Raw genomic sequence first — 14150 nt, forward strand, 5'->3', positions numbered from 1 at the left:
TAAAGAAAGAGTAATGTGACATTAGATAGAGTTACTCTGGTGGTTGTGATATGAACTTAGGGCAGAAAGAAAGACAACTTAAAATATGGCTTATGAAAGATATGAATTGACTTTATATTGTGATAAGAATAGTTGTTGACTACTGGCAGTTATCTATCTGTTTATATTGGACTTTTATATATGTACTTCATGTAGTTGTATTGAGAGAATACTCTTTCCTATGGAAATAATGATAAATAACTTAATCAGGATCTGTGTTCATATTGTATGCATATTTAGTTTTCTAAGGAAATACTAAGGATTTTCTACCCAAGGAATAGATTGCCTTAGTTGTATTCATTAGAACCTTTTGGAATTTTGGGTCCTCAATGCTTTTAAACTTCCTACTATATTTGGCCTTTTAAACTTGATTGATTCAAGCGTCACTGATGAATCTTTTAAAGAAGATAGACATGTCTGGCAAACGAAATTTTAATGCTGGTATCTTTGTTGAGTTTATTAATTTTATTTCCCCCAGTTTAATGATATTTTCAATGAGTTTTTAACAGGAAAGAAACACAGATTGTGATGCATGCAAAAAAAAGATATGTTAGAATGAGTTTAATGCATTATCCGGCAATTTCAATTCTCAAAAAATCATGCATTTATAAAATTATTTAATAACTCTTTGAACTACAGTATAAATTTTGCATTAATCCACCAATAGGACTGTGTGTTATATTATAAGTTAAGACATATTTCACTGTCGAGGAACAACAACAAATGAATTAAACATATTTTTATAACTAAGATATCTTCTTCATGTGTTATCTCAACTAATTTTCATACGACCGCAAAAAAATTTTGTGGTCGTATATTGGTATGACGTTGGCGTCGTCGTCGTCGTCCGGCGTCGTCGTCCGAATACATATTGGTTTTCGCACTCTAACTTTAGTTTAAGTGAATGGATCTTTTTGAAATTTGACCATAAGGTTAAATACCACAAAAGGAAGGTTGGGATTGATTTTGGGGGTTATGGTACCAACAGTTAAGGAATTAGGGGCCAAAAAGGGGCCAAAAATGAGCATTTTCTAGTTTCCAGACAATAACTGTGGAACGGTGTATGGATCTCTCTGAAATTATACTACAAGTTTCCATACCACAAAGGGATGGTTAGGATTTGCTTTGGGGGGGTTATGGCTCAAACCGTTTAGGAATTAGGGGCAAAAAAGGGGGAAAAACAAGGTTGTCCTGGTTAATGGACAAATACTTTAGTACAAAACATAATTTAAAGCAGTGTAAGGGAGATAAATCAAATACATCATTGAAATTATCTCCCTTACACTGCTTTTAAATTATGTATAAGTAATGGTTAATGAACAATAAAGATAATCTAAAACAGTGTAAGGGAGGTAATCCAAATACAACATTTTGGTTACTTCCCTTACACTGCTTTTAAATTATGTTTAAAGAAATGCATATTTATAAAGGAAGACCAGTAAAAATATCTGCAAATGTTTTCATCTTTTTTTTTTACAAAAAAATCCATATGAAAGATTTGACACTATATTTTTATTAATTCTATTATAAAATAGATTAAGTTAGCACTATGGCAAATTTAAATGGGTAATTATGGTTGCCAACTCCATTGGAAATTTGAATTGAGATTATGACCATATCTTGAGGGAAAGAATTTTTTTGGGGGAAAAGGGGGGGGGGGGGGATAAAAAGAAATTGTGGGGGGCCAATTTTTTCTCATTTCAGATTTCAGAAATTAAAAAGAATTATTCTTCAAATATTATTTTTTTTTCAAATTTCAAATATTGAAAAATTTCAAGAAGTAATCTTTAATTGCACAGTATGGCGCATTAGATTTGTAAAATCTTTGATCACATTTATTTATTTGTTATGCCGAATCTAACAGTGTATTTAGATTTTTAATTTTGGGTCCAGTTTTCAAATTGGTCTACATTAATGTCCAAAGGGTCCAAAATTAAACTTTGTTTGATTTTAGCAAAAATTGAATATATGAGGTTCTTTGATATGCTGAATCTAAACATGTATTTAGATTTTTGATTTTTGGCCCAGTTTTCAAGTTGGTCCAAATTGGGGTCCAAAATTAAACTTTGTTTGATTTCAACAAAAATTGAATATATGGGGTTCTTTGATATGCTGAATCTAACCATGTATTTAGATTTTTTATTTGTGGACCCCGTTATCTAATTGGTTCATATTGAGGTCAAAAGGGTCCAAAATTAAACTTTGTTTGATTTCATCTAAAATTGAATTATTGGGGTTCTTTGATATTCCAAATCTAACCGTGTATTTAGGTTTTTAATTTTGGGTCCTGTTTTTTAAATTGGTCTACATTGAGGTCCAAAGGGTCCAAAATTAAACTTAGTTTGATTTTAACAAAAATTGAATTCTTGGGGTTCTTTGATTTGCTGAATCTAAACATGTGTTTAGATTTTTGATTATGGGCCCAGTTTTCAAGTTGGTCCAAGATAGGGTCCAGTATTTAAACTTTGTTTGATTTCAACAAAAATTGAATATATGGGGTTCTTTGATATGCTGAATCTAAACATGTATTTAGATTTTTAATTATGGGCCCAGTTTTCAAGTTGGTCCAAATTGGGGTCCAAAATTAAACTTTGTTTGATTTCAACAAAAATTGAATATATGAGGTTCTTTGATATGCTGAATCTAACCATGTATTTAGATTTTTTATTTGTAGGCACCGCTATCAAATTGGTTCATATTGAGGTCAAAAGGGTCCAAAATTAAACTTTGTTTGATTTCATCGAAAATTGAATTATTGGGGTTCTTTGATATGCCAAATCTAACCGTGTTTTTAGATTTTTAATTTGGGTCCCGTTTTTTAAATTGGTCTTCATTGAGGTCCAAAGAGTCCAAAATTAAACTTAGTTTGATTTTAACAAAAATTGAATTCTTGGGGTTCTTTGATATGCTGAATCTAAACATGTGTTTAGATTTTTGATTATGGGCCCAGTTTTCAAGTTGGTCCAAGTTGGGGTCCAAAATTAAACTTTTTTTGATTTTAACAAAAATTGAATATATTGGGTTCTTTGATATGCTGAATCTAACCATGAATTTAGAATTTTTATTTGTGGGCCCCGCTATCAAATTGGTTCATATTGAGGTCAAAAGGGTCCAAAATTAAACTTTGTTTGATTTCATCAAAAATTGAATTATTGGGGTTCTTTGATATTCCAAATCTAACCGTGTATTTAGATTTTTAATTTTAAGTCCCGTTTTTTAAATTGGTCTACATTAAGGTCCAAAGGGTCCAAAATTAAACTTAGTTTGATTTTAGCAAAAATTGAATTCTTGGGGTTCTTTGATATGCTGAATCTAAACATGTGTTTAGATTTTTGATTATGGGCCCAGTTTTCAAGTTTGTCCAAGTTGGGGTCCAAAATTAAACTTTGTTTGATTTTAACAAAAATTGAATATATGGGGTTCTTTGATATGCTGAATCTAACCATGTATTTTGATTTTGGACATTGGACCATAATAGGTAAATTAAAAAAATTCAAGTTCTTAGACCACATTCTTTCTGTGTCAGAAACCTATGCTGTGTCAAATATTTAATAACAATCCAAATTCAGAGCTGTATCAAGCTTGAATGTTGTGTCCATACTTGCCCCAACTGTTCAGGGTTCGACCTCTGCGGTCGTATCAAGCTGCGCCCCAGCGAAGCATTTTATTCTTTATGCAAAATGATATGTAGATCTTATTTCACTTTTCTCCAGAAATGTCTTTTATTGACTAGTTACCTTGTTTCTAGTGGCAAACATATTTACTGTGGATTCATTTATTTTCGTGGGTACCAATTTTAGTGGATGAAGGAAAACTTACATGTTCGTGGATATTTAAGTTCGTGGTTTTGCCAAAGTCTGCATACAAGCCTATAGAAAATTTTTCATTCGTTGAACATTTAATTTCGTGGTTCACCTGTACCCACAAAATCCATGAAAATATTGGTTTCCAACGAATAATAATGAATCCACAGTATAATTAAACCATGACATTTTAATGACAATTTGAATTCCTAATAATGCTAAAGCTTTTAAAAGATCAAGTATATTAGTAACTTATCTGGAGAAATTACTAAAAAAATTCGTAAGGGTTCCGCGGAACCCAGTGTCTCGCCTACTTTTTCTGTTAATCGCAGGCTCAACAAAAATGAGGAAGTAAATCAATAAAAATATTCCTCTTGATACTATCTTTTGATTGTAAGAAGCTTCTGTCCAAGTTTGGTAAAAATCCAGAATAGTTTATGAATCTAATAAATGTTTAAAAACTTTAACTGCAGACTGAATGTAATGTTAACTGGAAGAAAACAAAATTTCCTTCTAGATACTAGCTTTTGATCATAAACAAGCTTCTGTCCAAGTTTGGTACAAATCCAAAATAGTATAAGAAAGTTATTAAAATTTTAAAAACTTTAACCACAGAGTGAATGTGTTGTTTCCTGGCAGAAAATCTAAGTCCATTTAAAAGTAAAATAAGGAAAAAATGGATTTTTTTTTTTTACAAAATTTACTTCTGGATACTATCTTATGATCATAAACAAGCTTCTGTTCAAGTTTGGTACAAACCCAGGATAGTTTAAGAAAGTTATTAAAATTTTAAAAACTTTAACCACAGAGTGAATGTGTTGTTTCCTGGCAGAAAATCTAAGTCCATTTAAAAGTAAAATAAGGAAAAAATGGAATTTTATTTTTACAAAATTTACTTCTGGATACTATCTTATGATCATAAACAAGCTTCTGTCCAAGTTTGGTAGAAATCAAGGATAGTTTAAGAAAGTTATTTAAATTTCAAAAACTTTAACCACAGAGTGAATATTTGTGGACGCCGCCGACGACGCCGACGGAATGTAGGATCGATATGTCTCGCTTTTTCGACTAAAGTCGAAGGCTCGACAAAAACTATTAATTTGTGCCCAAATATAATGGAAATTATATTTAAGTAATTTGATTCATCTCTTCTAGAAAATAAAGCTTTTTTTCTTATATTTTCAAAAGCTTTGGTTAAAAATATCAGAAACCATTTTTATTCAACCAGTGATGTAGCATTAATATATTATTATTATTCCAGTGAAAATAATGTGTATGCTTCCAGATTATGATATAATTAAATCTTGAGTTTCCCCAAAAAAGGTCATTCTGCCCCTCTTGTGTACAATCAATTAAATAACCCTTATACCTTATGATATCACAAAATGACAGAAATAATAACTGGACAAATATTATCATTGTATAAGTGTTGAATACAATTACTTCGAAGACAGGACCTTTGTCATTAGTTTTGTTTGTGAGTATTTATGACGATGATCATGTTATTTTTCCATCAATCTGTATATTATGAGCTGTTTTGTAAAATATTCATAAAATTATTGTTATTAAATTCCTTTGTTAATGTTATTTATTTATTTTGCAATATAGTAATTATTTTGAGCTGCTTTAAATGTAAAATATTTTGAATGGGTAAAAATATTTATAGTACAAGAATTAGTGTATGCTCTAAATCCTCAGAGAAAAGTCTTGTATTGTATAAAAACTTTTCAGATATGTTTAAATGAAGACAACGAATTACACTATTTCTTAATTCTTCCATGGAACTTTCTATGATACTCCATACCAATTAAAATGAAAACTTCTTCAGAATTAATTTTGTTGTTGAAATAACTTGAACGAATATTATAGACTAATTTCATTTGATAAAATTTTATTGTTTCTCTTGCACTTGTTAAATATTTAAAGCATCTAAATAAACTGATATGTGTATTTTGTTTAAATTCCTTTTAGACACTGACAATTATCTCACTTATTGAATAATTAACCTCTTGTTTCTGCCCATATTCAAAAGGTTTTTGTCCTTTCACAATACCTATTGACTCAAATGTTTTTTTAGTTACAGCTTGAAATCATATCTTCAACCTTTTACTAGCAGTAGACTTAACTTTTCACAAATTGATCAGTTTGAGGAGACTATTTCAGACTGCAACATGAAAAAACATTTAAGTTAGTTGTTATTGTGATACAACAAAACCTCATGTATATGCCCATTGATAATTCATGAATATGAAACTGAGAACATGCTTATCAAATAGAATGTGTCAAGTGCATGTTCTTTTAATACAATATTTTCAACTAGTCATGGTCATTTCCTGAAATTCATACCTTAAGGTGGTACATAACACTACAGGGAGATAACTCTGTAAATAAAATGCTTCGCTGGGGCGCAGCTTGATACGACCGCAGAGGTTGAACCCTGAACAGTTGGGGCAAGTATGGACACAACATTCAAGCTTGATACAGCACTGAATTTGGATTGTAATTAAATATTTGATACAGCATAGGTTTCTGACACAGAATGAATGTGGTCTAAGAACTTAAAATTTTTTAATTTATCTATTCAAACCATATCATTATTATTTGCTTTTATATATAAATCAGAAATAACCAATTTAAAATGGAAAATTTCAAAGAAAAAAAAAGGAAAAAAAAATCCCTCCCACAAATTTTTTCAACCCCCTTATGATTCATCACCCCCAAACTCAATCCCAGCCTTCCCTTTGTGGTACGGTACCTTGCAGTACATATGATGGACTGTGAAACTAAGATCAGGAGTTTGGGAAATTTTGGTCAGGAGATTAGGACTCAGATCAGGAGGTTTTTAATCGACATAAATTCTGTCGTAAATGTAACCATGTGCTGTAGAAATTGTCTGTTAAAGTGTGTTTTCTTCAACTTTCCATCTGAATGTATTATGTTTATAGAACCCTTGTACTTATAAATTTTCTCTATCTTTTTAAACTTTCAACTTGTTCAATCTAACATTCTTCTTTTTTAGTATGTTCTTTAAATTTTTTAGGTCATACCTTTTTTTCCATTATTCATTGCAATCAGAATATTTGCTTATCTATCTGCAAGTAGATCTTTTATTTTTATCTTTATGCAAGTAGATATTTAATTTTTTTTTTTTTTTCTGGGGTAGGCATTTGTTGCCCCCTTAACAAAAAAAATGTATAACAATTTAATAGGGTCTGGGCTTATCTCGCCCTTTATTTAAATAAATTCAGATACAAATTATTCTGTTCTGCAATTTTTTCGATGTCTTTTACACGTTGTTCTGCGTAGAGAAAGTTTCTCTTATCTCTGACATCTAACCAATGGTCATGGCTTCTCTTCACATCCTTATAGAAGGCTTCATTGTCTTGTTTCTTTATTAGTCCTTGTTCTTTTAAGGTCTCACAATGTGCCATAAGTATTGTTGTTTCTCCTTCCTCTTCCAGTAAGTAAGTCTTTTGTGGAAGGTCTAGTGTGATTTTTTGTATTATTATCTCCCCCTTTTTGTGTTTGCGGCGTTCCTTTCTTTCTCTATCAGTTGTCGATTTACATTCGGCACCTACAGAGGAAGCGGGGCCTTTTGGCGATGATGTGGCTGTTGGTAGTGGAGGAGCTTTATCTTACTTAGAGATTTCCTCGGCCGGTGCTTCCGTTGACGAGTCTGTCTCTATTGGTTGAGCGGTATTGCCTAGCTCATCAGGTTTTGAGGAGTCATTGTCTAACATTAGAGCTGGAGTTCCAATCTCTGCAGTTGACTCGGACTTTTTAGCCAAAAATGCCCTCAGTCTGCGGTTATTCCTTTCAGAATGGGACTTTGATGACTTCTTTTTAGGTGATAATGTCGACCTCTCTCTTTCTGCTATCTTCCCAGGTGTCCATTTTACAGTAAGTTTGTACCATCCATTCCGAGCTGATAAAACCCAGTCGGCGGTTTGGTGTTCTAACAAATGCAAAATGGTAAAGATGTCACCAGATAATACGGGCTGTTGTTGGTGTGTTTCACTGCCACCATCAAGTAGATTTTTAATGCATGATAAGTAACACATTTATACTGTGATCATGGGTCATAGTTAATATATAAATTTCAATTTAAGCCTTGAAAGGAAGTATAGACCCCTCAAATTATTTTCAAATTATTATTTTTTTATTTGTCCTAAGACATTTAAAATCATTTAATTACCATCCCTTTATGATTATTTGTTCAATTTATATTTTATTTATATTCTTTTAAAAATTTACATTATTTAAAGGAAAGTAACTTAAAACAGGATAAATCAAGGGAAGTAACCCAACATTCATTTTAAATATACAAAGTTTTATTACACAACGGCAGTTAGCCTGATGTAAAAATCGTTGATTACCAGTATGTTTGACACCCAAGGTGACAAGTGAAGCCATATAATTATGCATGTTAATTGATTTACAGGTAAAATATAACTTCAGGTAATGTCAGTTACACCAGATATGTTGGGCTGAAATTTTTCATTCATGAAATATTTCATACACAGGATTTTTTTGTCTTCAACGGGAGGTCGGGAGGAGACCCCTGAAAACGGGATTATTGTATTCCCGTCGGGAGGTTCACATGTATGATTACTGTACAATTTCAGAGAGATCCATACACTAAAACAAAAGTTATTGTCTGGAAACTAGAAAAATGCTTGTTTTTTGGCCCCTTTTTGGCCCAAAATTCCTAAACATTTAGGACAATTACCCCCAAACTCAAACCCAGCTTTCCCTTTGTGATATGGAACCTTGCAGTACAATTTCATAAAGATCCATACACTTACACACAAGTTATTGTCCTGAAACTAGAAAAATGCTTGTTTTTTGCCCCTTTATGGCCCCTAATTCCTCAAATTTCTAGGGATTTAACCCCAAAATCAATCCCAGCCTTCCCTTTGTGGTATTGGTACCTTGCAGTACAATTTCAGAGAGATCCATACACTTGAACACAAGTTATTGTCTGGAAACTAGAAAAATGCTTATTGTTGGCCCCTTTTTGGCCCCTTATTCCTAAACGTTGTGGGAAATTACCCCCAAAATCAATTCCAGCTTTCCCTTTGTGATATGGAACCTTGTAGTACAATTTCATAAAGATCCACACACTTACACAGAAGTTATTGTCATGAAAATAGAAAAATGCTTGTTTTTTGCCCCTTTTTGGCCCCTAATTCCTAAAATTTGGAGACAATTACCCCCAAAATCAATCCCAGCATTCCCTTTGTGATATGGAACCTTGTGGAACAATGTCAGAGAGATCCATACACTTACACACAAGTTATTGTCATGAAACTAGAAAAATGCTTGTTTTTTGCCCCTTTTTGGCCCCTAATTCCTAAAATTTGGAGGCAATTACCCCCAAAATCTATCCCAGCATTCCCTTTGTGATATGGAACCTTGTGGTACAATGTCAGAGAGATCCATACACTAACACACAAGTTATGTCTGGAAGTTACAAAAATGCTTATTTTTGGCCCCTTTTTGGCCCCTAATTCCTTAACTGTTGGTACCATAACCCCCAAAAATCAATCCCCACCTTCCTTTTGAGGTATTGAACCTTATGGTAAAATTTCATAGAGATCCATTCACTTTAACTAAAGTTAGAGTGCGAAAACCAATGTGTCTTCGGACGACGACGACGACGACGACGACGACGCCAACATCATACCAATATACGACCACAAAATTTTTTTGCGGTCGTATAAAAATTAGGTCAACGTTTTAATCATGTTCTATTGTTAAGGAAATAATAAGCTTCTCAATGATCAAAATTAGTGTTTGTCAAACTGCTATATATCCAATGAAATTTTTCTGATAAAGTGCGGGGTTCAGGTTTTTTGAAATTTTTATATTTTTGTCAAATGTTCAAAGTAAATATTTTGTCAAAATTTTATGAAAATTAAACGAGCCAAATTAATTGCAGTCAAGGTGTTTGGTACCACCTTAAGATCAGTGAAAAGTCTTGAACAAGGAAAATATTACGGATTGCAACTTAGACACACTTAACAAGTTATCTGTGACAATGATCCAAGAAGCACAACTTAAATGACCATTTGAGCATGAAAAATAGGTCAAAGCCAAATAATATGTCAGCCAGATATATATTCCTTAACCAAAAACCATATTAAAAATATTGTTGACCTGTAATGTATAGTTTTTGGAGAACAGACCTCGCCTTGATATTATACTGAATATGCATGGAATTTTTGTTACTGAATGTTGTGCAATCCCGACAATTAATCACTCATACTGAAACTTAAAGTACTGGTAACCACTGGAACTCAAAATTGAAGTCAAGGCTACATGATATGTTATACATGTCTCAATGAGACCTCAACCGAACCACCCAAATAACCAAAATACATTTTGAGGGCATACAGTCTTCAATAACATGTTATAAATCATAGTTATAGTCTCTAAATCATCCTCAGACTTATAAAGGTTGTGATGAATTTTAGACAGACACAATCAAAGATCTGCTATATACACCAAACTCCCATACTAGCATACAACAACTACTGAAAAGCTTCCTGGGTTGTTTGACATATAATCTTTGCATTCAATCCACATACCAAATATTGTTAATCTTCAATGGATCGCACAAGTAACAAACCTGAAGCATGATATTGGGTCAACTTAAATTGTCAAAACAACTATTTATACCTCAAAAGCATAAACATAAATATTAAATATTAAAGGACTTCTACCTTAAATCTTAACCCAACTACTAGAGTGGGAAACTAAGGGGAAAGGCCAAATAACACAAGTCATATCAAACGGACATATTCTCTAAGCAGCCAATCCCCAATACTAAATATTGTTGATCTATCACGAGTAGTTACAGAGGAAAAGATCTTATCCTGAATACTTGACATAACCACCTGGTCCAGAAAACGGGATCGAGGCCATATCATGCAAGACAGACAAACCAGTCCACATACTAAATAATGATGACCTATTATTAAGTCTGATTAACTGATCGAGAAACAGACCAGATACTGAAAACTAAACAATAGAGTATGTAAAGAGATCATAATCAGTGGTAATGACTGGATGGCAAGGTCTCATCATGAACAACCTGTAAGCATTTTCTGTCAATCTAATTGACAATAAAGACCAGATATACCTAACTGACAGTAGGAATCAGATGTTGCAGATTGTTAATGCTGTCGTCTGTCCCTGTTGCTGCCAGAATATTAGTAATAATTTCTTGTGTATCACCACTTGAGTTGGTCAATATAAAACTGCAATGACATACCATGACTTTGAAGAACTAATTAACATTGCACTTTCAAATTAGTGCACTTTCCTGTAAATTTCCTATGTCACTTACTCCAATTTACCTTTAGTCAACCGGTGTATCTCATTATAAACAAGCATCCTGAGAGAATTGCATAGCAATACATAGTCCCCTACTGGTTAAAAATTCATTGTACTGGAACAAAATGCTAACTTGATCATTCTGTAACTTGTCATGGTGTAAGCTATATAACAAATATCAAGTCAATATCTTCAAGCATGACAAAATGTGTAGAAAACTGATTATTTAAGTAAATTTTCTATGTCCAAGGACCATAACTCTGCACAAAATCATCAGACTAGATCAAAATTCGAACTTGATCTGTAACTTTTCATGATAAATCTATATACTAATTATCAATTCAATATCTTCAAACATGACGAAAAAAAGTGTGGAAAACTGATTATTTGAGTGAATTTTCTAAGTCCAAGGACCATAACTCTGCACAAAATCATCAGACTGGAACACAATTCGAACTTGATCTGTAACTTTTCATGATAAAACTATATACTAATTATCAAAGCAATATCTTCAAGCATGACGCAAAAAAGTGTGGAAAACTGATTATTTGAGTGAATTTTCTAAGTCCAAGGACCATAACTCTGCATAAAATCATCAGACCAGAATAAAATTCGAACTTGATCTGTAACTTTTCATGATAAATCTATATACTAATTATCAATTCAATATCTTCAAACATGACGAAAAAAAGTGTGGAAAACTGATTATTTGAGTGAATTTTCTAAGTCCAAGGACCATAACTCTGCACAAAATCATCAGACTGGAACACAATTCGAACTTGATCTGTAACTTTTCATGATAAAACTATATACTAATTATCAAAGCAATATCTTCAAGCATGACGCAAAAAAGTGTGGAAAACTGATTATTTGAGTGAATTTTCTAAGTCCAAGGACCATAACTCTGCATAAAATCATCAGACCAGAATAAAATTCGAAATTGATCTGTAACTTGTCATTATAAAACAATACACCAAATATCAAATCAATATCTTCAAGCACGAAGAAAAAAAGTGTGGAAAACTGATTAGCCGGACTGACGGATGGACAGACAGACAGATGGACGGCGTGCAAACCTTAAGTCCCCTTCGACTTCGTCGGTAGGGGACTAAAAACAACTCGAGATTGGTGTATTGATATACTATCTGTGACTAGAACTTACAAAATGGTCAGTAAATTACCAAAGATGTAAGTAACCTTTAAGAATCAGGGCTGATATGCACAAGAGTGGACACGCTGAAATGTCTCGCCTTCTTTACTAACCATTGATATTATGTTGATAGTCCTAAATGAAAGCTTTACTACAACTATTACATAAACTTAACATGATCCAAGAAAATGAAGTCAAGGTCATATAAACCAAACAAGAAATACATGTACACCTTACAATCATTCAATACACTAAATATAGTTGACCTATTGCTTATAGTTTCTAAGAAACAGACTTAACCAAGAAAACTAAACATTGACCAATGAATCGTGAAAATGAGGTCAAAGTCAGATGAACCATGCCAGGCAGACATGAACAGCTTACAATCCTTCCATACAACAAATATAGCTGACCTATTGCTTATAGTTTAAGAAAAACAGACTGAAACACATAAACTTAACACTGAGCAATGAACTGTGAAAATGAGGTCAAGGTCAAATAAAACCTGCGAGACTGACATGTACATCATAGAATATTTCCATACACCAAATATAGTTGACTTATTGCATAATAGTATAAGAAAAAAGACCAAAACTCAAAAACTTAACTTTGACCACTGAACCATGAAAATGAGGTCAAAGTCAGATGACACCTGCCAGTTGGACATGTACACCTTACAATCATTCCATACACCAAATATAGTAGACCTATTGGATAAAGTATAAGAAAAACGGACCAAAACACAAAAACTTAACTATAACCACTGAACCATGAAAATGAGGTCAAGGTCAGATGACACCTGCCAGTTGGACATGTACACCTTACAATCATTCCATACACCAAATATAGTAGACCTATTGGATAAAGTATAAGAAAAACGGACCAAAACACAAAAACTTAACTATAACCACTGAACCATGAAAATGAGGTCAAGGTCAGATGACACCTGCCAGTTGGACATGTACACCTTACAATCATTCCATACACCAAATATAATAGACCTATTGCATACAGTATAAGAAAAACAGATCAAAACACAAAAACTTAACTATAACCACTGAACCATGAAAATGAGGTCAAGGTCAGATGACACCTGCCAGTTGGACATGTACACCTTACAGTCCTTCCATACACCAAATATACTAGACCTATTGCTTATAGTATCTGAGATATGGACTTGACCACCAAAACTTAACCTTGTTCACTGATCCATGAAATGAGGTCGAGGTCAAGTGAAAACTGTCTGACAGGCATGAGGACCTTGCAAGGTACGCACATACTAAATATAGTTATCCTATTACTTATAATAAGAGAGAATTTAACATTACAAATAATCTGAACTTTTTTTTCAAGTAGTCACTGAACCATGAAAATGAGGTCAAGGAAATTGGACATGTGACTGACGGAAACTTCGTAACATGAGGCATCCATATACAAAGTATGAAGCATCCAGGTCTTCCACCTTCTAAAATATAAAGCTTTTAAGAAGTTAGCTAACGCCGCCGCCGCCGCCGGATCGCTATCCCTATGTCGAGCTTTCTGCGACAAAAGTCGCAGGCTCGACACTAAAACTACTTAAGTTAAGATTTGTTCTGAACGGACATATTTTTCTACATGTCCTACGATAAATTAATACTACGATTGAATATCTTAACTTAAGTGGTTTTATGCATATCAGCCCAGTACTATAACAGACCATGTGACTACTAAAATTCCCTATTATGTAAGTCAATAATTATTAAACACTTCTTCATTATACAAATTTCTGGGCATACTCATACACAGCATATAATTCCCATATTTCCACATTTGAATTAGAC

Source organism: Mytilus californianus, unplaced genomic scaffold (genome assembly GCF_021869535.1).
Source record: "Mytilus californianus isolate M0D057914Y unplaced genomic scaffold, xbMytCali1.0.p SCAF_9, whole genome shotgun sequence".
NCBI lineage: Eukaryota > Metazoa > Mollusca > Bivalvia > Mytilida > Mytilidae > Mytilus > Mytilus californianus.